The sequence below is a fragment of the Lepidochelys olivacea genome (genome assembly GCF_965140295.1).
Source record: "Lepidochelys olivacea isolate rLepOli2 genome assembly, chromosome: 10".
Lineage (NCBI taxonomy): Eukaryota > Metazoa > Chordata > Testudines > Cheloniidae > Lepidochelys > Lepidochelys olivacea.
Window position 1 is genome coordinate 76,790,478 of NC_140420.1, and position 25,922 is coordinate 76,816,399.

The 25,922-nt window shown below is 41.6% G+C and overlaps 1 protein-coding gene across 5 annotated transcripts in view; it reads left to right on the top strand.

Moving 5' to 3' along the window:
- The first annotated feature begins 6,980 nt into the window (after positions 1-6,980).
- MEF2A (myocyte enhancer factor 2A) overlaps positions 6,981-25,922 on the top strand; it is a 161,423-nt gene continuing 142,481 nt past the window's right edge. Inside the window, exon 1 of one of the 5 annotated variants that reach the window (XM_084641480.1) lies at positions 6,981-7,840. The gene's annotated coding sequence lies outside the window, so the exon portion shown is untranslated. The remainder of the gene's footprint in view (positions 7,841-25,922) is intronic. The other 4 variants (XM_084641475.1, XM_084641477.1, XM_084641478.1 and 1 more) reach the window with 4 other exon arrangements.

A 25,922-nucleotide genomic window follows, 5' to 3' on the forward strand; every position in this document is an offset into this window, starting at 1 on the left:
CTCAGATACTAACGTTTCCGTTTTGGCATAGACAGAGGGCTTGCAAGGGTCGTTAAAGAAATCACTAATACTTCTGCAAATGCAATGGGCCAGATTCCACTCTGAGATGCACAAACACATCACTGCAAATATTTTCCAGATAATGACACTGATGAAATTGTAATCTGAAGTTAGCACTGCAAGCAGCTTTCCCTCCTACACTCAACTCTCCTAATAACACACTTCTAGTATTCCAAGTGTGTGACTTCTTGTGGATCATGAACTATACCATATTGCATAGAATCCTGTTCAGATACAGAAAGTCAGAGTGGGTAAAATTAATCCCTTGGCAGAGGGTACTTAAAAAGCCCTCCATGCTACAGAATATTTGTTGTACCCTTCAGCCCTGATGATGGACAGAAGGAGAGCATAGGGAGGCAGCTGTATCTCCTCCATGCTGCCAAGGTGAGCTCCTTGTGTGTTCAGAACTGGTTGGTACAGCAGGGCATTTTGGGAGTGTGCTGGGAGAGGGACCACGAGATTATTCTTCCCCACAGATTTTGGACTGTAAGCTGTTTGGGGCAGGAACAGTCTTTTTGTTCTGTGTTTGTACAGCCCCTATAATAATGGGGTCCTGCTCCATGACTAGGGTCTTAAGTGCTACCAAAATATTAAATAATAACTTTCCATGACCATTCTGAACAGACAACTTCTTAAAGCATTATCCTCATCTATGCAGCGAGTAAAAACCAGGGGTCAAATTCCATAGGCTTTATTTGAGCAAATCTCCCATTACCTTCAAAGACAGTTTTGCTCTGTTAAGCACGTCAGAGCTTGTCTACACTTCCACTGCTGCAGCGGCACTGCTGTAGTGCTTAGTGAAGACGCTACATACTCCAACAGCAGAGCGTCTTCCATTGGCGTAGATACTCCACCTCCCTGAGAGACGGTCGCTATGTCAAGGGGAGAAGCCTGCCCATTGACATAACGCTGTCTGCACCAGGGTGGGGAGTGGGGGGGGGCAAGGTTGGTATAACCAAGTCGCTCAGGGGTGTGGCCCCTTGTGACTAACCACTACTAAGCAACACACCCCAAATTTCAAATAGAGGTAGACAAAATCCTTAAACTGTCACTGAACAATTGTGAGTGATTAATCTGTTCAAGAAAATCATGATATATTTGCTGATGTTCTCCATTAGGGATTATTCTCTCAGATCAAGTTACTGATGATTCTTTAGATTATTAAAACAGTTTTAAAACCCCAATTTACTCTTTCAATAGCTGTGTTTTTATTTACATACTACTTCTCCCTCAGTTAGAGGAATGCACATAGACTAGTCTGTTTCATGTTTGCTCACAGTCGGTGTTCTAACCCAGGGCCACGTTAGCATTATTATATATTTAGTAATTATATGTTCAGTGCTACCCAGCGTGCTCAGCGCTGTACAAAATACAGGAGAATACACAGTTTGTTGCCTGAGGAACTTAATGTGATTGATTGACACAAATTCTACTGGAAGAACCCATGAGGTTCTGTTAGAAACTCTGATGAGTTTGCAGGGGCATCGTTGAGAATTTGGCCCATTGTCCTTGCCCATTTCTCAAATTGTGTTTGTTGTTTGAAATGAGTGCACGTGCCCTAGGCAGTGTACAGCAGTTGGGCAACTGATTTTCATTTCTTGCCGCTAATTTAAAGTGGTTTTATTTGTTAGACTAAGCCTATGTCTACGCACGCTAAGACTACACAGACAGACTAAGCCTATGTCTACACATGCACTTGCACCAGTTTAGTTTAGCCAGTGCAAACTCCTGTGTTGCACTCTTGTTCTGGACTGAGTGGTATATTTCAGTTTTATTTAAATCTGCTCCTAAGTGATTTAAGAGAAACCAAAATAGGACCCTGGTATATGCACACAGTTATACTGGTTTAATTAAAGATGGGATTTCAAACTGATTTAATTAAACAAGTGTAATGGGGTGTGTGGACATTCCTATGCTAGTTTAAATCTGGTTTAAAACAGCTGAGCCTTTTGCATCAATTAAACTAAATTAGTTTAAAAATCACACTTTAAAATAAACTGGTGCAACTCTGGGTGAAATCTTGGCTCCACTGAGATTAATGAGAGTTTTTGCATTGTCTTCAATGAGGCCAGGATTTCATCGTGCAGATAAACCATGAAGTCCAACATTCTGGGACCTAAGGTTGAACTGAGATTGTGTCTTTCTTTAAAATAAGATAAAAAAAAAACAAACCCCAACAAACACCTCAGATTTTCCGCTGGATAACTCCAGCCCAGCTTTATTACTCTACCCTATGGGAGATTTTAAGCAGGAGTTTGCTCCTGCCTGGCTGGAATGGAAAAGAGAGTTAAACTGGGACTGTCATGAGGCTAAATGAAAACCAAGTATCCAAAAACATTTGAACTCTGGAGAATTTGGATTCTGATCCACACTGCCTGGCTTGGGACTATATAAAAATGTCAAGGATATACAGGACTAACCAGCAAAACTGCTGAGGATGCTGTGCACCTTGCAGGATCCAAGTCATCTCATTTTCAAGGGTGCCATGAGTGGTTTGTCGCTTAAAGGAACACCATCAACTTGACGTTTCAGGTACAGCGCATCCTTCCGTGTGTTTTTGTGACTTTGAAACCACATTTTCCTATTGTTTCCAAACAGGGAAAACAGCCTCTATACACGGAACCAGCAAAACTGACTTTATACAGACAGTGCTGTCAAATATAGAAGTTAAACAACTGGCAAAAAGGATATTCTTTCTCTAACCTCTCAAATTTAGTAATTTTATAACCTAGACAGAAGCACAATTCTTAAACTGACAGTGTCCCTTTAAGAGTTTGTTTCAGATTAAGTGACTCAGAGTTCAGTTTTAGCATAGAGAACCCTTACTTATCTTATTTAAAATTCAAATTAGAAGTAACTGCAAAATGCATTTATATAGGTTTCTAAATGGTAAATTGTATCGAAGCATCTTAAAAATTCAAATGAAATTTCTACCAGTTTGGAGGAAGGACAAGCTGCTTATGCTGGTACTGCTTAAAAAAATTAATTAATTTAAAAAACAGAGAGTTTACTGTTGCATTTATTTTTGCAGCAGTACACATATTTTAACCAGTATATAATATTAGATGAAAGGCTGCAGTGTCTGAATGATGCAGTAAATATGATTTTTTGAAAAATGTAGAAATGATCCAATATTATGGAAAGAAAAAAGTAGTTTAGTGGATAAAATATTAAACTGTAATAACCATTTTTCTTTGGATCTGCTTAGCCTACCAAGTGTTCTGTGTAAGATGTAAAGTTATAATATGCATACGTACGCATCCGTCTCTATAAATATACATGTGCATCCCACATTTCTAAAAACAGGACATGTGTGCTGGGAAAATATAGGAACAATGAACTTCCTTAAGAGAGGCTTATTTTTTCAAGTTATTAAAAGAAGGTGGCAAGCATTCATGAGGATATGAAAATTTAAAGCCATCTGAAGGAAACTCTTGAAAACCTCTGGTTAAAGTTGTTGCCAAGGAATCTCAGCTATGTTATGTCAGAATGTTTAATTGCAAGCTGAAGTTTAATGAATGGAAAGATATTGCAAAAGCAGGAAGTTTCTGAAACTACATAGAACAACCATGAAAATAAAATTCCAAAGGTTGTAGATCTGAAATCCTGTTGGAAGCTGAAATTTCCATCTACATTATGACTCCTTTTCCTCCTGTGTACAGTTTGCCAGCTGTGTGGCTAAAGGGAGGTATACTGCTCTGGATATCATCTTCTCTTAGGCTCAGGCACCATTTGTTATGTCAATATGAAGAAGTCAACTTCTTTGCATTTGTTGTGAGGGTGTGTACAGAAATACAGCTTAGCAATAAGGGGAGGAAAAGCAAATGTCAGGATGCATTAAATAATGTATTTTTTTCTTTACTTTCCAAGAAGCTCGCTTGCAGCATGATGCTGCTATTTATATCATCACGCTTAAACCCAGCTGTTGATTCATGTTAACATGCAAAATGGTGCAGAAGACACGGCAGAAGTGTGTGAATCCCAGAGAAACCTATATTCTGTCATTTTGAGAACATATTAAATATCACAAGCTTTGCTGGGATGTAGGTCAGTCATGTAGTGCGGGATGTAGACAATACAAATATTTCCGACATTTAATACCTGATGAAAGGAGGCCAAACAGCAGCTGATTCAAAACAACACATCTGTGATTCCATGTTTGAAAGAGAACTTTTTCCTGTAACTCCAACCTGACAAATGTACCATACACCCACATTACAGCATTCTTATAGAAGCAATCTTATGTACCTGAGTGGGATAATGTGGTCTTCCTTTTGTGAATATCTTCATCAACTTTGTTGAAGTTACACTAGAATAAATTTGGCCTGTGGATTTTAGAACACATGTTTTTAGCCTCTTCTAGGACATCCTACATTGCTTTTTTATTATTTGACAAATACCCATAAAGCGACACACCTTCTAATTTATTTGTGACTTTACAATTCCTGTTTTTTTATTTTTTAAGAAATAAAACAAATGCCATTAGGTATATTAATTAAGAGCCAGAGACTGAGAGTTTTTGTGTGAAACACACTGTGAAAAAGCCGCTGTTTAAAACACCACATATGCTCTAGAGGTGACATAAGGTGTTGGAAAGGTAATTCCCAGGCTAGAATGTTTACTTTTGGGTTCATGGATCTACAATGTGAGATAAGAATCTGTTGGCAATTAAATCAGGGAGGATGACTTAGACAGACCCTGAAGTCCTGAAGAGTTCTGATTGAGTGGAAATGCTTAGGAGTAGAGAGTGGTGGAATAGCTCTATTGCCATTATAACTGCTGAAAAACCATGTTAACTGAGATCCACAACCAATAATCTCTGAGGTTATCTATTTACAATTAGGATAAGTTCCCAGCAAATACAGATCTCTTTTCATGGTTTTCTTGCATAGTTTCCATTCCTTTGATCATATTTGTATACATGGCACAGAAATTGCACTAGTTACCTTGGTCAAAAAAGGGAGGATTTTTGTTTCACTGGTGGTTCTTGATCTAGCAGTAGTCTTTGATCCACTGGCCATGATTTTTCTGTCTTGCCTGTAAATCCTATGTTGGATAGATGGAATTGCATCTTGATGATTCTCTCCTTACCTCTCAAGAGTGACCCCAGAAGGAGTACTGTTGGATAATTACTCACGTGCCCTATGAGCACTCTCATGTGATGTTCTGTGGGGTTTTGTTCCATTACTCCTCCTAGGAAGATAGTGAAAGAATCGGGGCTGCCCTATTTGGTGAAATTTCTCCTATTTTCCTGACTGGTACTGGGACATAGATTAAACAGGAGCTGGTTCAGACTCAGTGCAGAATAGATGAGGAGGCATTGGTGGTAGGATGAAGTATTTTCAGGTGTGTGTGGGGGAGGTGCTGGCTGATTTGTTTTGTGGTTGGTTTACCTACCCTTTATCAAACAATGTAAACTTCAGATCCTAGAGTCCTTATCTACTCTTGGATTCTCAAGTGAAAGCAGTGGCCAGAAGTTCCTTTTTACCATTTGCATTTGGCTTACAAGGTAGCAATCTTTTTACTCTGTGATGTGGATTTCACCTTTGTCATCCACAGCTTTATGCCTTTCGGACTGGATTATCCCAATATATTTGTCTTCTTGGGACAACCACGGAAGTCCTCTTGGAAATTTATAGTTAGTACAGAATGATGCTGCCTTTCATGACCCAGCACAGGGAAAGAGGAGGTTAAACAATATTTAGATAATTTAGTTGTATTCAAGTCAGCAGGCCTTGACAAAAATTCATCCTAAGTATGGATAGGAGTGTGCAGGGGCCAGTGTGATTTGGACAGGAGCTGTGTGAGGGTGAGGACTGTGATTGGATAAGGGGTGGGGTGACCATATTTCTGAAAGGGTAAACTGGAGGGACAGCATGTGGGGCTGGCCTGAGCCCCCTCTCCCCGCACGGGGGGCTGGCCTGAACCCCTCATACCCCCACACGGGGCTGGCCTGAGCCCCTCATACCCCCACACGGGGCTGGCCTGAGCCTCTAGCCCGACTCCTGCCTGCCTCTTGCGTGAGGCTGACACTGGCATCACTGCTCCCTTGAGCCCTGCCTCCTATGCAGGGCAGGTCTTGCATTGACGCGTGCCCCCCTTATGTTCCTTTGTGCACTACTTTTTTGACAAATGTGGCCATTTGTCCTGTTTGCTCTTGCCAACTTGATCAGTTGGAAAGAGCAAACAGGACAAATGCCCACTTCTGTGAAAAAAGCCAGGACAGCTGGGATAGGGTTTAAAAATGGGACGGTGGCGGCTGTAACAGGACCTCGGGTTACCCTAATAAGGGGGCGCACAGGAGGCAGTGTCACTGGACAGAACTGGGCCCAGGGTGTGAGCAGACGTGGGCCATGTTCCTCCTAGGCACAGGGGCAGCCAGGGGCTTCCACACGCTGCCCCCGCCCCAAGCACCGCCCCTGCAGCTCCCCTTGGCCTCGGAGGGGGGACGTACTGCGGCTGGGAGCTGCTTGAGGTAAGTGCTGGCTGGAGCCCCAACGCCCTGGCCCAGCCCTGATTCCCCTCCCCCCCTCCGAACCCCTCAATCCCACCCTCGCGCACCCTCCTGCACCCCCAGCCCCTCATCTGCACCCCCAGCTGGAGCCCTCCCCCTCCCGTGCCCCAGCCCCTGAGGGAGTGAGGGTGGGTGGGGCGAGCGAGCGACAGAGGGAGGGGGGGTGGAGTGAGCAGGGGTTGGGCCTCGAAGAAGGGGCGGGGCCTGGGCAGGGCCTCGGAGGAGGGGCGGGGCAAGGGTGTTGGGTTTTGTGCCCGTAGAAAGTTGGCAGTCCCGGTGGGGGTGTGGTCAGATGAGGGAGTGCCCAGGGGGCGGTGATTGGACAGAGCTGGGTGAGGGGTGTGACAGAGGGGAACCCAAGGGGCAGTGGGATGGGAGAGGGGCTGTAGGGGTGCTCTGAGGAGGGGAAGGAGGCGTGGCCGGGGGGCTGCATCAGAGAGCTGGCTCCCCCCCTCCCCTCGCGCCTAAGGGGCCAAGCAGAGAAGGGAACAGGCCTACCCCTGAGGGGGCTGCTTGCGCATGCGCTTCTTGTTCCATGGGAGACGGACCCACGTACCTGCGTCACTTGCTTTAAAGTAAGAGCGACAGAGAAGACGAAGGGTCCTTTGTGCGCATGCGCGTCCCTATCAGGGCTCCAGCCACCGCCAAGGTCTCCTTCCAAGCCGACAGTGCTTAGTTTTGATTGGTTGGTGCGTTCCGTTCTCTCTGTCTTTGATTGGGTGTTTAGTCCTGTCATTCAAGAGCTCCGCGTCCCAGCCCACCAGCTGCTGTCCGGATGAGTGGCACTTTACTCTTCCCGACCCCCTTCCTCTCTCTGATTGGACTGTTGTTTCAGTCACTCTGTCCCGCTGCCTATCAGCTTCCGGTTCTGTTCGGATTGGGTCGGGTGTAAAGATTTTACACGCCGCCGCTCCCTATGCCCAAACAAAATAATCCTCTGGTGTTAGGCGTGTCGATAGGGCGCAGTCGGTCCCCTCTGCCTGGGACAGATTATAAGGCCTTCCCCCATACCCTATCTCCCTGTCTGCTGAGGGGCCGGCTGCGTCCCAGCGGGAGCCGTCAGGAGAGCGGCGCGGAAGGACACCACAGAGCGTTGTGGGAGTTCTGAGACGAGAGTGACAGAAGAAGTAGTTCCGGCTCCGCCTTGTGCCTCCTTTCCCCAAAATAGCGCCCAGCGGGTATCCGTGAGCCGGTGTCAGTGTCTCCCGAGGAGCCTCAGCGGGGAGGAGGCAGCGGCAGTAGCGGGGTGCAGTGGGCGGTGGACGGGTGAGTGAGCGAGCGGGGGGCCGAGCTGGTGGCCAGGGGCGGTTGGCGGGCACGAGGGAGTACGCGGGAGAGGCTGAGGGCAGAGGCGCGGGGTTACGCAGGTTGCCCCGCGGCCGCGGGGGAGGAAGGGACCCCGCGCTGACAGCCCGCCCCGCGGCGGGGGGAGGGGGCGCTGTCATGGGCTCAGTGTGCGGGGGGAGACACCCTGGGGAGGGGAGGAGAGAAGAGGAGAGGGAGGGTGCTCCGGGGCGGGGGGCGATTTGGGGCGGGAGCCCTGGGGGTGGCTGGCGAGCGAGGAGCGGGAATCCAAAGCGTGTTTGTGAGAGAGAGAGAGAGCGGGGGGGAGGGGTCCGCACGGGTGGGCGAGTTGTTCTCACTGAGGGGCCTCTCGGGAACTTCCTGTCCCTCCTGCCCTGCGGAGAAGATGGAGCAGGCCAGTGCAGCCTGCTCGGGGGCTGGGTGTCAGAGAGGGGAGGAGGGGCGTGGGTGCGGGTACATGATGGCAGTCAGGGAGCTCTGCCGTCGAATTGTATTTATCTAGTGGCGAGCTTCCCCTTGTGGGATATAGGAAGGCGAGGCGGGGGGGGGGCACCTTTTGACCTACTCGTTTGTTACCTGGAAGGGTAGAAGCCCCACTGGGTAAAAAGCACCGCATAAAGGTGGGAGACGGTTTTTGTCCAGAAGAAGAGTGTATCAGATGCTGTCAGAGAAGTGAGGATTTTTTGGAAGCGGGGGTGGGGTGGGGTTGAAAGAGGAGTTGTTCAGACAGTTCGACGGTGAAAGAAGGAAAATGTTTTGATGATTTTGGGGGGGGGGCAGATCTCATTTTTGTTCATGTGTGTGATAGTTCAGAGAAAGAAGTGGGGTGAGTACAGTTGTCTCTGTGCAAACAGCGTTGTATTAATCAGTTTTGTCCAGAAGTGAATAAAAAAGGTAGGAAGGAGACCATACTCTTTCTGAATGAATAATAGCAAGTCCCCTGAGATTTTTCTGAGGTTAGCTTATGAAACTAAACTTTCCAATACATTTTATCTGCTCTTGAGATGTGCCTGCTGGTGAGGAAGGTGGTGAAGGAAAGGGAGCTGTTCAGAACATGTAGCAGTGAAGGTGTTTGGCAAGTGGTTCACTTCAGTTTTGCAAGAGTGCAAATGGTGTAAATTGAAATTGTCTTCAGAAAGGGAGAAATTAGAAGGGAGGCTGCTTTTGCAGCTAATGGCAAAGCCAGTGAATCCCACAATCCTTGGGGATCTTTCTCACCAAAATAAGTGGTCATATCTTCCCACCGTTTAAGTAAGATGTGAGATAGAAAGTAAAGGGTGTCCGGAAGTAGATAGTGGTAGCAGAGGAGTAATTCTGAGACCATGAGAGAGAGATAGTATCAGAAACAAAAATCTGTTTTGGCATGAAGACAGGTTAATTAGGTAGCATAACACTTATATTTTATTTTAGTATTCTTTTGTAATAGAACAAGTGACCTGTAAGCTTTCTAAACCTTTCAGTAGTGTATTATTATACATGAGCACTTCTAGTATCTCGGTATGGTGTTTTGTCATCTAAGTGTGCGTATTTTTTCATTGATGAAATTTTGGCAGATGCTTAACTTTTACAGAAGGTGGCAGAGCAATGATCTTGGAAGCAGTCTGTGATTTTTTTTTAATGAGTCTGATTTTAAATAGGATATGCAAGATTGGAAAACTTAATGGCTAGCAACTCTTCCAAAAAACAAAGATCAAACAAACAAACCCCCAAACCCAACAACAAAATCCTATTTCTTCTCTGTCTGGGAGAGCAATGTGGATATTTTATAAAAGAGCCAAATATGCACTTTGTTAAATAGAGACTAAGGCGGGGTGAAAAGGCATAAGTCTATCAATATTTGCAGGGTGTTATCACCAACAATGGAGAAGAATAGTTTAGTATGAGGATGGGATGGAATTGGACATAACAAGGCAAAAATAGAGGGAAAACTTAATATAGAGAACACTCCTGCACTGGCAGGGAGATAAAGTAGATTATTCAGGTCATTTCTGACTTCTGTTATTCCATTTCTGACAAGAGTATTCATTAACTATATAATTACTATAGAAGCATAGAAGTCTTTAATATAATCATGCTTTTGCTTTATTTCTTTGGATGCTTAAAATGTGTATTTAAACCTTCATGAATATTTACCCACCTGTTTAAGACTCTTGGATGAAAGATTATATATAAAGTGATTACAAACATTAAACCTCACAACTCTATAATCACACAATACCATTTCTTATGCCTAGAAAGGAAAGGGTGAAATAAATACATTCATTGTGATTTAGGTTAGACATTAACTTCCTAACTGTAAGGACATTTTAAGCACTGGAGCAAGTTATGTAGGGAGGTTGTGGAATCTCCATCACTGGAGGTTTTTAAGAACAGGTTAGACAAAGAGCCATCAGGGATGGTCTAATAATACAGCAGAGGACTGCACTTTATGACCTCAAGGTCCATTCCAGTCCTACTTTTTGATGATTCTGTGATGCTAATGAAGACTTTAGGTGAAATGTTTCATAGGATTGACATGGGATTGCTAGGGCTTTGGCCATTTTGCAGCTAATAAACAGTTTTGAAGAAAATAATGTTTATTATATTATAAGTAGCAAAATCAGTTTGTGACAGCATAAGTTTTAGAACTTGTTTAGAAACCTTATTTCAATGATGGTGCAGGCTTAGGTAACATCTGTGTTATGAGCTAGGAGGTGTGATTCCCAGCTTGTATAGATGTACCTGTGCTAGATCTGCTCAAGCTAGCACCTAAAAATAGCATTGTGTGTGCAAAGGCATGGGTGATCACTAGAAGCCCCAAGTACAGTCCTGCCTGGCTCCCTGGGTACTTGGCTGGCTAGTCCATGCCTCCACCCATGCCACTCTGGATACACTGCTATTTTTAGGTGTTCAGTCAAGCTGAGCTAGCTCAGGTACATCTACCCAATCTGGGAATATCACCTTTCAGGTCAAATGGAGACATATCCTTAGTCTCTCCGTAAGATTTACCTTAAACCAGTTAGTGACAGCCTCAGACCTTTTACTGGGTTTACTGTACCACAGTGTTAGGATTCCTGGGTAGTCCCACAACACACAGGGTGATACTAACAACTTAAGTGGAGCTTCCAAACCAATAATGCCATGTAAATCAGTGTAAACAATGTCAGGAATCATGCCATACTACCTTGCCTTGTCCCAGTCATGCCATGCATTATAAAACGTATCTGAAGGGACTGGGGAATGCTCTAACAATTGTAAGAATAGTTTAGTGTAATACTGTTTGTTGCATAACCATGTTAATTTAAACTAGTCTGGAATACAGTTAATCTTTTTGCTGCTATAGACAGGGTATAAATATTACGGTGTCTAGAATATGAAATACCTGCCAGGCCATAACGGTCATGTGTGCTGTGCAGTATAGCTTGTGTGTTTCACCTGGGTGATAAACATGCACCTTCATTAAAATTGAAAAACTGTACATAGTTTGTGTCCATTTTATCAGGAAAACAAACTTGTTTTATTTTTTTAAGGAATATTTTAATTTCTTACAGAAACTGTCCAATGTAAGACTTTTTATAAAAACGTTTGCTTGCAGTTGACAAGTCATGTATGGTTTGTTTTTTTTTTGTTTGGAATGCACCTAGCTCATTTTGGGTGCTACAGCCTAGTTACTAGAGTAGTTACAGCTCTTTAAAGAACCAGTTATCAACTGTGTTTAATAAATGGTGGTTCCGAGTTTACTCAGGAACATTCTTTGAAGAGGAGGCACAGTGCTTAAATTTCCTTCTCTCACTCTTTTGTGCAGTGGTGGTGGTGGCGGCAGAGGGAGGAAATGCAGCTTCTTTGTGTTGAGGTCACAGTAAAATTATAGCTGTTCTTGGAGGGGAGGAAAAAGCACTTTTGGTGTGACTTCCGTAGAATGACAGCCGTATTGCATAGGAACAAATAGGCAAAATATACAACCAGCACATTTAAATACAGTTTTTAACATATAGGTCATGATAGTTACAAAAGCAAGAGTATTCAAAGTTAAGGTTAATGCTCTGTACTTAGTATTTTGTTTGGGGAAGTAGATGTATGTATACACTTGGACTAGTATAATTAAACATCTATAGATACAGTTGAATGATCTTTACAAAACAAGTTGTTGACCTTTTGTTCCTACATATATGTAGTAGTTTTCTCTGAATGAAACAAATCAAGAGAGAATAAAATATTTTAGAATCTACACTCATGCTGAGTAGTGGGAATTTTGCTGCATGCTGTCTTCTGTTCAGATTAGGTGCATTCAGTGGCTAGTTTGGCTTTGGTCAAATAATCAGAAAAAGTGCACAAGGTTCTTCTCCATCTTCCTTCCTTTCCGGTTTTAAAGTATATGTTAAATGGTACTGAAGGGGCTAATGGAATTACAAATTTAGGAACATAAAAATGGCCATACAGGGTCAAACCAATGGTCCTTCTAGCCCAGTATCCTGTCTTCTGATGGTGGCTGGTGCCAAATGCTTCAGAGAGAGAGTGAACAGAGAAATGTATTCAGTGATCCATCCCGTGTCATCCAGTACCAAACAGTGAGATGTGTAGGGACATCCAGAGCATGAGTTTGTGTCCCTGACCATCTTGGCTAATAGCCATTCACATAACCTATCCTCCAGGAACTTACCTTTTATTTTTTGAACCCTGTTATAGTTTTGCCCTTTACAACGTCACCTGGCAATGAGTTCCACAGGTGGGCGGTGTGCTATGTGAATAAGTACTTCCCCTTTTGTTTGTTTTAAACCTGCTGCCTATTAATTTCATTGGGTGACCTCTGGTTCTTGTTATGTGAAGGGATAAATAACATTTCCTTGTTCGCTTTCTCCACATGAGTCATGATTTTATAGACCTCTATAATATCCCTCCTTAGTTGTCTCTTTTCCAAGCTGAACAGTCCCAATCTTTTTAATCTCTCCTCAGATGGAAGCTGTTCTATACCCTTAATCATTTTTGTTGCCTTCCTCTGTACTTTTTCCAGTTCTAATATATCTTTTTTGAGGTGGGGCAACCAGAACTCCATGCAGTATTCAAAGTGTAGTTGTACCATGGATTTATATAGTGACAATATGATATTTTCTGTTTTATCTATCCCTTTCCAAATGATACCTAACACTGTTTGCTTTTCTGACTGCTGTTGCACATGGAGTGGACATATTCAAAGAACTATCCACAATGACTCCAAGATCTTTTTTCAGTAGTAACAGCTCATTTAGACTCCATCATTTTGTTATGTATAGTTGCGATTATGTTTTCCAGTGTGCATTACTTTGCATTTATCAACATTCAGGTTCATCTGTCATTTTGTTGCCCGGTCACCCAGTTTTGTTAGATCCCTTTGTAACTCTTCACACTCTGCTTTGAGCTTAACTATCTTGAGTAATTTTTGTATCATCTGGAAACTTTGCCATCTCATTATCTTCCCCATTTTCCAGATAATTTATTAATACATTTAACACCAATGGTCCCATGCATTGTTTTCTGTCTTTTAACTGATTTGTGCAAGGGCCTTCCATCTTATCCCATGACTGCTTACTTTGCTTACCTCCTTTGGTGAGGGACCTTGTCAGAGGATTTCTGAAAGTTTGGGTACACTGTATCCACTGGATCATACTTGTTTGGATTTTTTTTACCCCCTCAAAGAAATTTTTAATAGATTGGTGAGGCATAATTTCCCTTTACAAAAGCCGTGTTGACTCTTCCCCAACATATCATGTTCATCTATGTATCTGATAATTCTGTTCTTTACTATAGTTTCAACCAGTTTGCCTGGTAGTGAAGTTAGGCTTACTGGCCTGTAATTGCCAAGATCACGTTTGGAGCCTTTTTTAAAAAATCAGCATCATATTAGCTATCTGCCAGTCATTTGGTACAGAGGTTGATTTAAATGATAGATTACATACCACAGTTAAGCAGTTCTGCAATTTCATATTTGAGTTTCTTCAGAACTCTTGGGTGAATCCCATTTGGTTTTTATTACTGACTTAGTACTGTTTAATTTACTTGAATTTAATTTATAACCTCCTCTGTTGACATCTCAATTTGGGACAGTTCCTCAGATTTTTTTTTTTCCCCTAAAAAGAATGGCTCAGATGTGGGAGACTCCTTCAGCTCCTCAGCAGTGTAGATCAATGCAAAGAGTTCATTTAGAATCTCTGCAATGCCCTTGTCTTCCTTGAGTGCTCCTTTAGCACTTTGATCGTTCTGGGGCTCCACTGATTTTTGGCAGGCTTTCTGCTTCTGATGTTCTTAAATTTTTTTGCTATTTGTTTTTGTGGTTTTTGGTAGCAGCTCTTCAAATTCTTTTTTGGCCTGCCTAATTATACTTTTACACTTGAATAGGCTAGCTAAAATGTTGCTGAAGTATAGTTAAACTGAAATTGTGCTTAAAATATTTCCCATATTTATGCAGAATGTATTAAGCCTCCAAAGGCGTCAGTCCCTTCTGTGGCATAGCTGAAACACCTACTTATATTTTAGACTTTTTCTGTTAAGTTTTTTAAAAAATGTGGTATTTGATATTTTTTTGGAACTTGCTTGATTGTAACCGTACACTTTTTCCAAAGTTAATTCTCTAACTTCCTGAACTGTGATACTTATTGCCAGTGTTATTTGGGGAAAGCAACCGACGTGTATTTTAAGTGGCTGTTCAGATATAACTGTATCTGATACAGTATCCCATGAATGAGCAAAATATAGTAACAGTTCAAAACAAACTCCCAGTGTGTAGTGTAGCAATCTTATTCCTCCAGTTACAATGTATTCTGTGGAAAATAAAGTAATGGATAACTCCCATTTTTTATGAGAGTGAGCTACTGGCTGATCCTCTTGCAATGGTTTTTGAGAAAAATAATTGCTCTTATCTTGAACTTTTCCAGTTGAGCCATTTAACGTGCGTTCTTTCATGTTGTTTCTTAGGTGAGTTGAATGGAAGATATTTCTTGTGTCCTAAGGAACTCCTCAATAACACATTCATGCTTTTGTGTTCAAGAATATAAGTCTCTAAAAATACCTATTTTGTTCATGTGTATTTGTTAAAGGTTGATAATATAGTAGGAAAACCTAAGTACTGTAGAGCAGCATACTTTCGTTTTCAATTCAAACTTAAAGGCACTTGAAACCTTGTTAGAGAAATTTTCTAGGTTCTGAAGAATTACTTACCGTAAAGTGCATTCTTGGTTTTGGACAACTGAACTGTTCACATATATATATATTTTTAATTTGAAACTGCATCGGCAGGTTTGATGAGAGGCTGATTAGTTGTGCTTGTCCCAGGATACTTACAACTAACAGCCATCTTACATCTTCACCAAAACTTTATTAATGCACTCCTGTTCATATGGTTGGAATCTACAGTGAAACTGACCAGAGTCTTGTTAATTGCAGCATTCTCTTTGGTAAAGCTATGAATAGCTTTGCTGCTGCTGTTTATTTGCAAAGTGGAGAGGACAGCAATGAACTGGTGTTCTATTTGGCTAATGGCTGGAAAGTTATCTTTGCTTTCATATGGGCTAGGAACTTTAAATACAGCCTAAATTCTGCGGAAACTATAGCCGTATTTGCCAGTAAATGCCTCCAGTGAGATGGGAGACTGTCTCTCACAGAACAGTGGAAAACCCCCACTCACCATAGTTGGTTTTAATTGTGTAGTGAGACCTGGAATACATAATTTTTTTTCTTTTGAAGTTAGACACACTAAATTCTGAAGTTTTCACAACACTACCCTTTCCTTCCCTTCCCATGGATAGCCCCACCTAGTATGCTGTCAGTTTTTGAACTTCTGTTTCACTGGAATATTTACAAGTTTTTGAACTGAGAAACCTGAGGCTCATTTCAATATGAAGACTTCAGCTATTTTAACAAATTGAAAGGAAAATGATGGAAAACTTCAATATTTTTGTTATGCCTATTAGAGAGCAATCAAGGAGTAGAACTGCATAGATGCTTAGAGGGAAAGGAGAATGGGTGAAATCTCTGATCATTTGAGAGGGGTGTTGCTTGTAGGTGAAATCAGCTGTCACTGGATGTTGGTGAGGGGTATGGATGTAGTTGCAAACTATTTTGGGGGCTTGGTTTATTAGAATTTAAAGTTTCTAGATTGTGTGCCAGGCATGTGATAACATGGTTGCATATAAAAAGTTGCTATTAAATCATAATTTTCACTCTTGAGAGGTCGGTTCTCATTCTAACTAGTAAATGTGAAAGCTATTGATCTGAATAGAAGCAGTGAAATTACAAATGGAGGATTAGTATGTAGTGATGACCAAATTTCAGTGTATTAATTTATCTGACTCAGTATGCCAGAAGTTGAAAGAAGTGGTGGGAAATGGTTCCATTACTTACAACCGAAGTAATGATAACACAATCCTCTTTTGTTAAAATGTAAATATTGTCGAGTTAAGTAGCAATAGAAAGCATTTGTGCTCAGCTCAGATGTGCATAAATCAATGTATTTGGATTCTTCAAGATCATATGTTCCATCAGCTGAAACTATTGTATTGAAAGAATAGTACATTGAGTGTGATCCTGCAAATGGGAAATCACTGAAGCACTTTTCCATGGATATACTCCTCAAGACCTAAAGTTGCAGGTCTGTGTTACTATATGCTGCAAATGAATAAAAAGGGAGAAGATTAAAGGACAAACCAAAAGAATTATCTTGAACTAAAATCCATTTTGGTTGGTAAAAAATGGCAAATGATCCAATGATTTCCATAAGCATATAGCTCTTACTTAATGCTATTGATTTTATATATAAAAATTATTGTGTTTAAGTGATTGAAGATGCTGGGTATAGTTTTCAAAAGCACCTAAGTGATTTAGGCTCCTAAGTGTTGCTGTTTCCTTTGAGAATGGGACTTCTAGTGCGTTTGAAAACTTTACTTCCTGTCTATAGATGTGAAGTATGATGCTTGCTAAGGGAATGGAATAAAGCTCACTCTGGAAGTTCAAAAATTCTTCCAAAGCTATCGTCAGCCTCAAGGTTAGCTGATTGAAAAATGCTCTAGCTTCCTAATGATGCTTGATGGAACTTGTAGGGCTTGTCTACACAGCGTGCCAAAGTGCTTGAGAGGGGTGTGAATTGTCAAGTACTCTAACTGCCCCATATAGATCCTGCTGGCATGCTTTAAAAGGTACCTAGTTCGCATTAATGTTGTGCTATACCTTAGATTGTGTTTCTATATTTTAGGTCCAACTGTCCTAGTATCTGCACAGAACACAAAATTACTCACAACTGGCATACATTTTGTTTAGCCAGGGACACTACAGAGAGGCATTAAACTTACAAGGGCAATTGAAGGAGGAATCAAAGGGACTCAGCACATTACAAGTAGCTGACCGCTGTCAGACACCAGAAAAAAAATCTGTCTTGATATCATTAACCGTACAAGTCCAGTATTGAAAAGTGGTTTGGAGACACTATAGTGCTCTTCCTTTACTTAGTTAATGTGTCTAGTTGAAAATGTCAAAGCGCATAATAGGAACAAAAAGTTTAAATGTGATTGGTTGAGCATGTTGAATTTGCTCCTTCTCTTGTAGCATTTAAAATTGAGGAGCCAGATTTCTACTTTTAAATCTTCTTGTGAAGAAAGGTGTCACAGTTAATTGGATCAAAATGGTGAAAAATTGTGAAGTAAAATCACAAATATAGGAAGACTGGATTCATACTCGTATTACAGCCAATTAGGTATTAATTGAGCTTGCTTTTGGTGTGTTTGTGTTTGGTTAGGTTTAAACATAATAACTGGGAAGTGGTGGCAAAAGTATTTAAATTGGTTGTGTATTGGCAGCGTTTTGTTTTCCACACATCTATTTGTTTATGAGAATGTGTTCAAAGTGAATGAAATAGTAGATGTATTTAATTACATAAAATATACATGCTTCCCACAGGAGAGAATTTGTTAGCAGTTTTTGTGCCCTGTGTTAAGTCTCTGTCACAGGCTGGCTGTTCCTTTAAGGAGAGTCAGACTCAGCCTGTCCTGTAATGGATCAGCTACCCTCCCCAATTGACTTTGGTTATCTAGGGATCAAATTACTTAGGTCAATTATCAGACCCTCTTGGGAAGAAGTCAGGTGACTTCCATAAAGGGCTGGTAACTCCTCATCAACTGAGCACTATCTCCTGTGATTCTCCCTGAAGGAAAAGGATGGCAGGAGAGAATGAGGCACCTGTGGTAGATCTTGGACAGGGCCAAACCTTAGGCAGATGGCCTGGAGGTAGACTGGGAATAAGAATCCAGCGTGTGTGTGTGTGTGTGTGTGTGTGTGAGAATCCAGAGAAGAACCCCTCAGGGTCAGTACTTGGGTTGGAGCGTGGTCTCCAGGGAGGAAGTCTGGAGGGTCAAGCGCTCTACAAGAGAGTTGGGTGGAAGGGTAGCCTAAGCAGAGCAGAAGACCCTTCAATTTTATATTTCCTTTGGGACTATTGTTTAAATTCATTATCAGTGCCCTGCTTAGGGTTGCTGGGGAGAGATGGTGGCCCACAAGAAGCAACTATGGAAGGCCACCCTGCTACAGTCTGCAGTGTCCATATTGAAAATTTCCCCTCACCTATGTAGTTCTTGCAGCATTCTAGTAGTTCAGTGGCTTATAATGGTTGCTTCCTACAACCTGCCACATCAGAATGCCAAGTTTATCACTGTAATATGTAGTTTTGGAGCTGGGAGCAGGGATTTTATTTTATGCACTTCCAAAAAGAAATAAATTATTATTTGTATGAAACAGCCAAAACACCTGATGTCTGTCTAGCCATGCAGGATCTTGTTAAATCCTGAGAAACAGCTATTGCTATTAATAGTATGTCCCAAAAATATGACTGATTTTGCTGGGAAAAGTTTAAAGCCTTAAGATTCATACCCACGTTCCTCAGTTTTTTTGTGTTAGCCCTTAGTGTATTGTTCAACTTTCTGTAGCTTCTCTCATAACATTTTAAAGTTTGGCCAATAAAAGTTATCTCCTTGCCTTTAGATTACTTATATGTATTGGTTATGATTTTTTTTTATGGAAACACTTCAGTGTGCCTGAAGATGATGGCTTGTTCTCATGTGATGCTTTTTAAGCAATTTTATCTTGCTTATCTCATCTGTCTCTGAGAAGATTATCATATAAACTACAAGAACACATTTTGCACAGCAAATTGACTTGTGTGAACGAAGGAATAATCTTTGCATCTGCATTTCCCTGAAGACTTCCTGTGTCTCCTTTTATGGTCTCCAGTATTGCATTCATGAAGATAACATCCAATAGCCAATCCTTGAAGACTTACAGTGGCTCTTGATGCATTGTCTTATTAATACTGAGGTTTGAATGACTAATTTTCTTCGTGATTTCTGAGGAAGCACAGCTGTTAATGAAAAAGTTCTCTTCAATACTTTCTTCTTGATTGGTTTTGTAGGCTATTCAGTTTTTCTTACTTCTGTAATTCTGGAGTCACTGTCTGAACTATAAAATTATCTTGCTACCAGTTGAAGAATCTTTTAAATTTGTGATCTCAGTGGCCTTGTTGGGATGTTGAGGTCACATTTCTCTCTTGTCCTTTCTCCACTGTTTTTAATTCTTAATGGTCTCTTCTGCTTGATCTTAATAAACCTCTACCCTGATATAACGCGATCCGATATAACACGTATTCGGATATAACGCGGTAAAGCAAAAATGGTTTTCTGTCTCATCTACAACATTGGCTCTCAAACTGGGGTCACGACCCCTCAGGGGTCACAGCCCGGTTATGTGGGGGTTGTGAGCCCCAACCACAGTGCGCGGCGGCAAGTTGTGAGCCCCGACCCCTGTGCTGGGCTGTGAGCCCCGACCACGATGCATGGCTGCAAGCCCCGACCCCTGTGTGGCGCTTCAAGGCTGCGAGCCCTGACCCCGGCAGGGGCACGCGGCTGCAAGCCCCGACCCTGGGCTTGATGTGAAGGATGACATCAGATGCGCCCTTTCTAAAACAACACCAAGAATAAAACTTCTTGTATCAAATTCCGTATTAAGAATGGAAATGCTTGAGGCCAAAGCAAGTTTGATATAAAGCGGCTTCACCTATAACACGGTAAGATATTTTGGCCGCGTTATATCTGGGTAGAGGTGTAGTTTGAGAGACTTTGCTGGCATAATTGGTTTACCGTAATCTGAACTGTTAGATGTTGGAGCATTACCTCTAGAAGAGGAAATTCGGTCTTTCATACAAAGACTACTCTGAACATATCAAGCATTTAATTACAAGAATATTTCTGTATTTTTTTTTACAGCATTTAAGGCAAATATTCTCCTGTTGTACCTTGCTAAAATATAAGGGAGAAAGAGAGAAGCTGCTATAAACTAGACTCAAGATACTACTTTTATTAAATGTAACAGACATTTTTATTCATCTTTGTCCTTTTGACGGGTACGAAAAGCAACTTTCTTGCCCGATAGTTTATCATACATCGTAGAAACCTACAGAAAAATGATTTCAGCATTTCCAGAGAGAACTAGAGTATACTTCACCAGATTGGGCATACGCATTCTTTGGTGAAAGAGTCTCTTGAATCTCTTTGTGTGATGCAAGCAGTCACTTGGTCAAATGTTTACATGTTCAGTAGACATTATACATTGGATCTACGGTCACTGGCTGCTACTGGTCTCCGAGAGAGGGTGCTGTCCATTGTAGTACCTTAACAAATAAAAATGCTAGTTATAGTTCAGGAAGTATTAATTGGTTGGAATTTGGGAAGAAGTTCATCTCCCTTCACATTTTTAGTAATCAACTCGTGTTTATGTGAAGTTATCTTTTAGAAAGAGATGAGGAAATCTCAAATGCATTTACTGTTCAGAAAAAACATTATATGGCTAACTGTCACATTACTCAATCCTACTTCTGAGCTCAGTTTTCCTACAGAATAATGTTAGGATGGAGGATAGGTAGGAACTATGTGATAAATTGTACACAGGTATGTTTCAGAGTAACAGCCGTGTTAGTCTGTATTCGCAAAAAGAAAAGGAGTACTTGTGGCACCTTAGAGACTAACCAATTTATTTGAGCATGAGCTTTCGTGAGCTACAGCTCACTTCATCGGTATGTGTATCCTTTATAGTCTTATGGGGCTTATTTTTGTTGGTTGACAAATAGCATCCAGGAAAACTCAGGTTGTTGGTTTTTTTTACTGGTATATAACTTTCTAGGAATTAAAGATGAATAAGAATAACTCTACTTAACATCTTTCCATAGCTGCAGCTTTCTCTCATACTAAGTAAATTCCTCCTGTAGCTTGTCTTTGGAAATTGGTTGGCTGCCAAGAGAGTTCTTAATTATTGTGTTGAGAAGTTCAGCCTCAGTCTTACAACTATTTCCCTCTCTCTCATACTAATTGATTTCTTTGCATTTGTGTATATACTGTTGTACTTCAAAATCTAGTCATGTTATAAAGCTATTAAAGCTGTCTTTTTAATTCAGATAAGTTGTCTTAAATCTGCATTGCACATTAAGAAATAGATGGATTTGTTCTCTTAAAGCTTAAGGATACCACTATGGAATCTCTTAAATTAATTATCAACTGTGTCTTTGTAACATACAGCAGCTACTTTTTCAGTAGTAGAGAGGTTCAAAATGGCTTTTAGAATGGCTTAAGTGTGTGAAGTGGAGGACATGTGACTCCTAAAAGCCTGTTTCACACGGAGGAAATTGTAACATGTCTAGCTGATTTGCCAGCATGCATTTTTGCAAGACAGTCAGGAAGAAGCTTCCAAAAGCATTTACAAATCTTTGAAGGCTTTTAGGTACAAGAAGGAATTCGCTTCTTTGCAGACATTACAGTCAAAATACTCACTTGATCGTCTTTCTGTTGTTTGTAGTAAACATAAGATAAATGATGTACTATTTCTGCACTAAATTGTAGGGCTTTAATTCAAAACAAACAAAACCAAAAAGTATTTGAAGATAAAATGTTACAATCCCTAATCCTTACAGCAGTCATTGAACCTAGGAAAGTATTATTTCCTAACTTGGACTTTGAAGTTGACAGAAATTTAATGACTAGACCAAGATTGCATGAGTAAATAGCAGTCACAGCTAAACTTGTGAGTTCCTGTTTCTAGTGCTGTACCTGGACTACTAGACCAGTGGTTTTCAAAGTTCAGGTCATGATCCAGTACTGGGTCGCAGAATGCAAGACATTGGGTCACCTTGCTCAGCACCCAGGGACCCTGGCGGCCGGCCAGTAAAAACTAGTAGTCCCTACCTGTTATGACATCATGTTGCGCCCTGGAAGCGGCCAGCAGCAGGTCCGGTTCGTAGGCAGGGGAGCCATGGGGCTCTGCATGCTGCCCAAGAACTGGACATTGGGAGCTGAGGAGAGAGGGTGAGAGGAGTGGAGCCACTTGTGTGCCTCTGTCTAGGAGCTGGACCTGCTGCTGGCCGCTTCTGGGATGCAGCGCGGTCTGCTGTGCCAGGACAGGCGGGAAGCCTGCCGCTGACTGGGAGCTGCCGGAGGTAAGCCCGCGCTCCAATCCCCTTCCCCAGCCCTAAGCCCAGCCCAAACCCGGAGGCCCTTCCTGCATCCCTACCCCTCTTCCCTGGCCCCACCCCGGAGCCTGCACCCCCAGCCCAGAGCCCTGACCCCCTCCTGCACCCCAACCCCTTGCCCCAGCCCAGAGTCCCCTCCCACACTCTGAACCTCTCGTTCCTGGCCCCACCCCGCAGCCCTCGCCCATGCACCCCCAACCCTCCCACACCCCAAACTCCTCATCCTCAGCTCCATTGGGTTGCGGGCATTGATAATTTTCTTCAACTGGGTCTCCAGAAAAAAAGTTTGAAAACCACTGCACTAGATGACAATGCATTTTATACATCCGGCTCAGTCTGTAAGCAACTGTGTTTGCATTGCTGCTTTTTCTGCCAGTTAAAAGAATCTAGACAAAAACAGTTTGCTTATTTTATTTCACAGAAAAAATGAAAGCAGTTACTTGCCAACATCAGTGTGTTAGAAGGGGTTTATTTGTACATATTCATTGTTTTTGGCATTATTTTCAAGTGATTCCTTTTATTTCATGAAAGCTTATGCCCAAATAAATCTGTTAGTCTTTAAGGTGCCACCAGACTCCTTGTTTTTATTTCAAGTGATTTCAAAGCTTCATTTGCGGAAAATATGAAATTAAGAAATCAATAATAAATACTGAATCTTCTGAAATCAAGTTAGAATACAGCTTTCCATTATGGAATAAAATGGAAATTTGTAATGGTTACTTGTGTAGCATTAACATTTACAAATGTGGTACTTCAAAAGAGATTAAAGATTAAAATGCAGTATTTGTATATGTAGGGCTTTGCATTGCCTATAGAAAAGCGTGCAGGCATCAAATTTTTATTTTAAATTTTTAAATCACCATTTAAAAAAAATCTCTTCCCGCTGGCTTCTGTACTGTCTCGTGACACTTTAAACATCTGGTTTCAGAGTAGCAGCCGTGTTAGTCTGTATTCGCAAAAAGAAAAGGAGGACTTGTGGCACCTTAGAGACTAACGAATTTATTTGAGCATAAGCTTTTGTGAGCTGCAGCACACTTCATTGGATGCATAAAGTGGAAAATACAGTGAGGAGATTTATATACACACAGACCATGAAAAAATGTGTGTTTATCATACACATTGTAAGGAGAGCGATCACTTAAGATGAGCTATTACCAGCAGGAGAGTGGGGTGGGGAGAGAGAAAACCTTTTGAAGTGATAGCCCACCTTGATTATCACTTCAAAAGGTTTTCTCTCCCCCCACCCCACTCTCCTGCTGGTAATAGCTCATCTTAAGTGATCGCTCTCCTTACAATGTGTATGATAAACACACATTTTTTCATGGTCTGTGTGTATATAAATCTCCTCACTGTATTTTCCACTTTATGCATCCAATGAAGTGTGCTGCAGCTCACAAAAGCTTATGCTCAAATAAATTGGTTAGTCTCTAAGGTGCCACAAGTACTTCTTTCCTTTTTAAACATCTGCTCACTTGTCAAGAATAGCTATTGTGTATCCTCTGGAAAGTGAGTAGTAAGGAACAGTGTTTAAACACTACTCATGTAAAATCTTCTAAGGTCTTGCCTACACTAGGGAGATTCTAAATATTTAATCACAGTAACCAATGACAGTGGGAGCCCTGGGCCTGGTTTGTATGTCAAAGTTTTGCCAGCATAGCTATGTTGATTAGGAGTATGAAAACAATTACATCCCTAACCAACTCAGCTATGCTGGTGAAAACCCTAGTGTAGATGAAGTTATATAGGCCAAGTACTTTTGCCTGTGTAGCTGCTTTTGTTCCCAGAACTGGTATAAGCTATACTGGCAATGGATTTGTTTAAAATCTGTATAGTTTATCTATACTGATAATCCTTTCTAGTATAGACAAAGCGCTAGTATCAACTAAACCGCTTCCGAGTGGGTTTAGATGACATGAAACTTAAAATACTGGTGACCAGAATCCAGCCTCCATAGGGTTTTCAACATTCCTAATGTTGGTGATGCTGAACTGGTGATGACAACAGTGAGAAACTTTTCAAAAATGTACTCTGATGTTCACCAGGCCTCACGGAATGGAGCTTGAAAAAATGATTAAATCATACAGCTTCATCTGGTTCTGGAATCTGATTCAGTTGCAGTTTAAAGCCTAATGGCTAAAGTCTATTTTCAGACTAGTTTAGATGAGGCCAAACTTTCATATGAAGTCAGTGCATATCTTTATAATAGTTTAACCCTCAATTTAAAGTTCCTTTTCCTTACTCCCTGGTTACTCTGCTTACTCTGAGATTTTTGTGAAATTGTCTCACCATCGCTACAGCAATGATATAATGGTAACACTGGAATACTGTAGATCACACACTGACATTCTTACTACTATACTCTATGCTCCATTCAGATGATAGTGGTTTAAAATGCCAGAGATTGCCAGCACCACCGTTATGCTAGCATGCCTCCATTTATAGCAGCTACCAGTGCTGCACTAGTGTTAGTCACAGGGAGAAAGTTAGGACAATAAGTCTGCTATAGAAAAGACCTATTTTGTACAGTAGTTAAACACAGTTACAGATAGTAACGTTCTAACATGCTTGCCTTGAGCAGTGCGGAGATTTTTTTCTTAATGTGCTAACCAAACCAGGCTGTTGGCTTCCTTCCTCTTCAAGGTAGTTTGAAGTCTCTCTCTCTCTTTTTTTTTTTTTTATAATATACTTATTAGTCATACAGTCTCTGTCAATGCTGGTCAGGAAACTGTACTAGAACCTTCCTAGAAACAAATGTTAAATTATGCTTGAAGTTCTGTTCCCACTGTGCATAGATAGAGCTTTAATTTCTGGATTTGGAAGCGGCTGTGGTTCCCTCTTTTCTTGTGCCTTTCTCATGTATCTTATCTCTGTGCTTGTCTGGAGTTCCGTTAGCATTTCATTACAGGGTTGTAACACAACTTGGTAGCATGGTTAAAATACTAGTCCTGTATAAATGGGTGGTGATTACTATGCAAACAGCTGGGTGTCTGTATAAACAGTCTCTAACACCACTCTTTCACAAAGCTACATTGCAATTACACATCCTCCTGTTGGAGGGCTACAAGAAACATCCAGTCCAGTTCTTGATGCCACTCTTAGATCTGCTGAACTCAGCTGAAATCTGGAGTCTTTGCAATATATCTGTACTTCCACTGTACAACTTAAGTTCCAAAGTGCATCAGCGATCTGAGACTCAGCCCCTGAATCCCAACATCCAGCACTGGTGTGGGGACCTCTGCCTCAGCGAGGAGTTTCTTCATAATTGAGCACAGTGTCTGAAACTAAGTCAGCCCTCCTCAGTTGTTGCTTTGAGGCAGGCAGGAGTATTGTTCCAGAAGTGATTTACAGGCACCAGTCTTCCTCATTTGGGACTGTCTATCCTCCTTAATGAATTCCCTCCAGACTACAGAGTAGAACTGAAGGAAATCATGACAGAGGGATAGGTCAAAGCCTTTCACGCTCTCCAGGCAGAAGTGGGTGCTTCAGATATAACAGCTGGGTTGGTTGCTGTAGCATTTCATTGTCACAGCTTTTCCT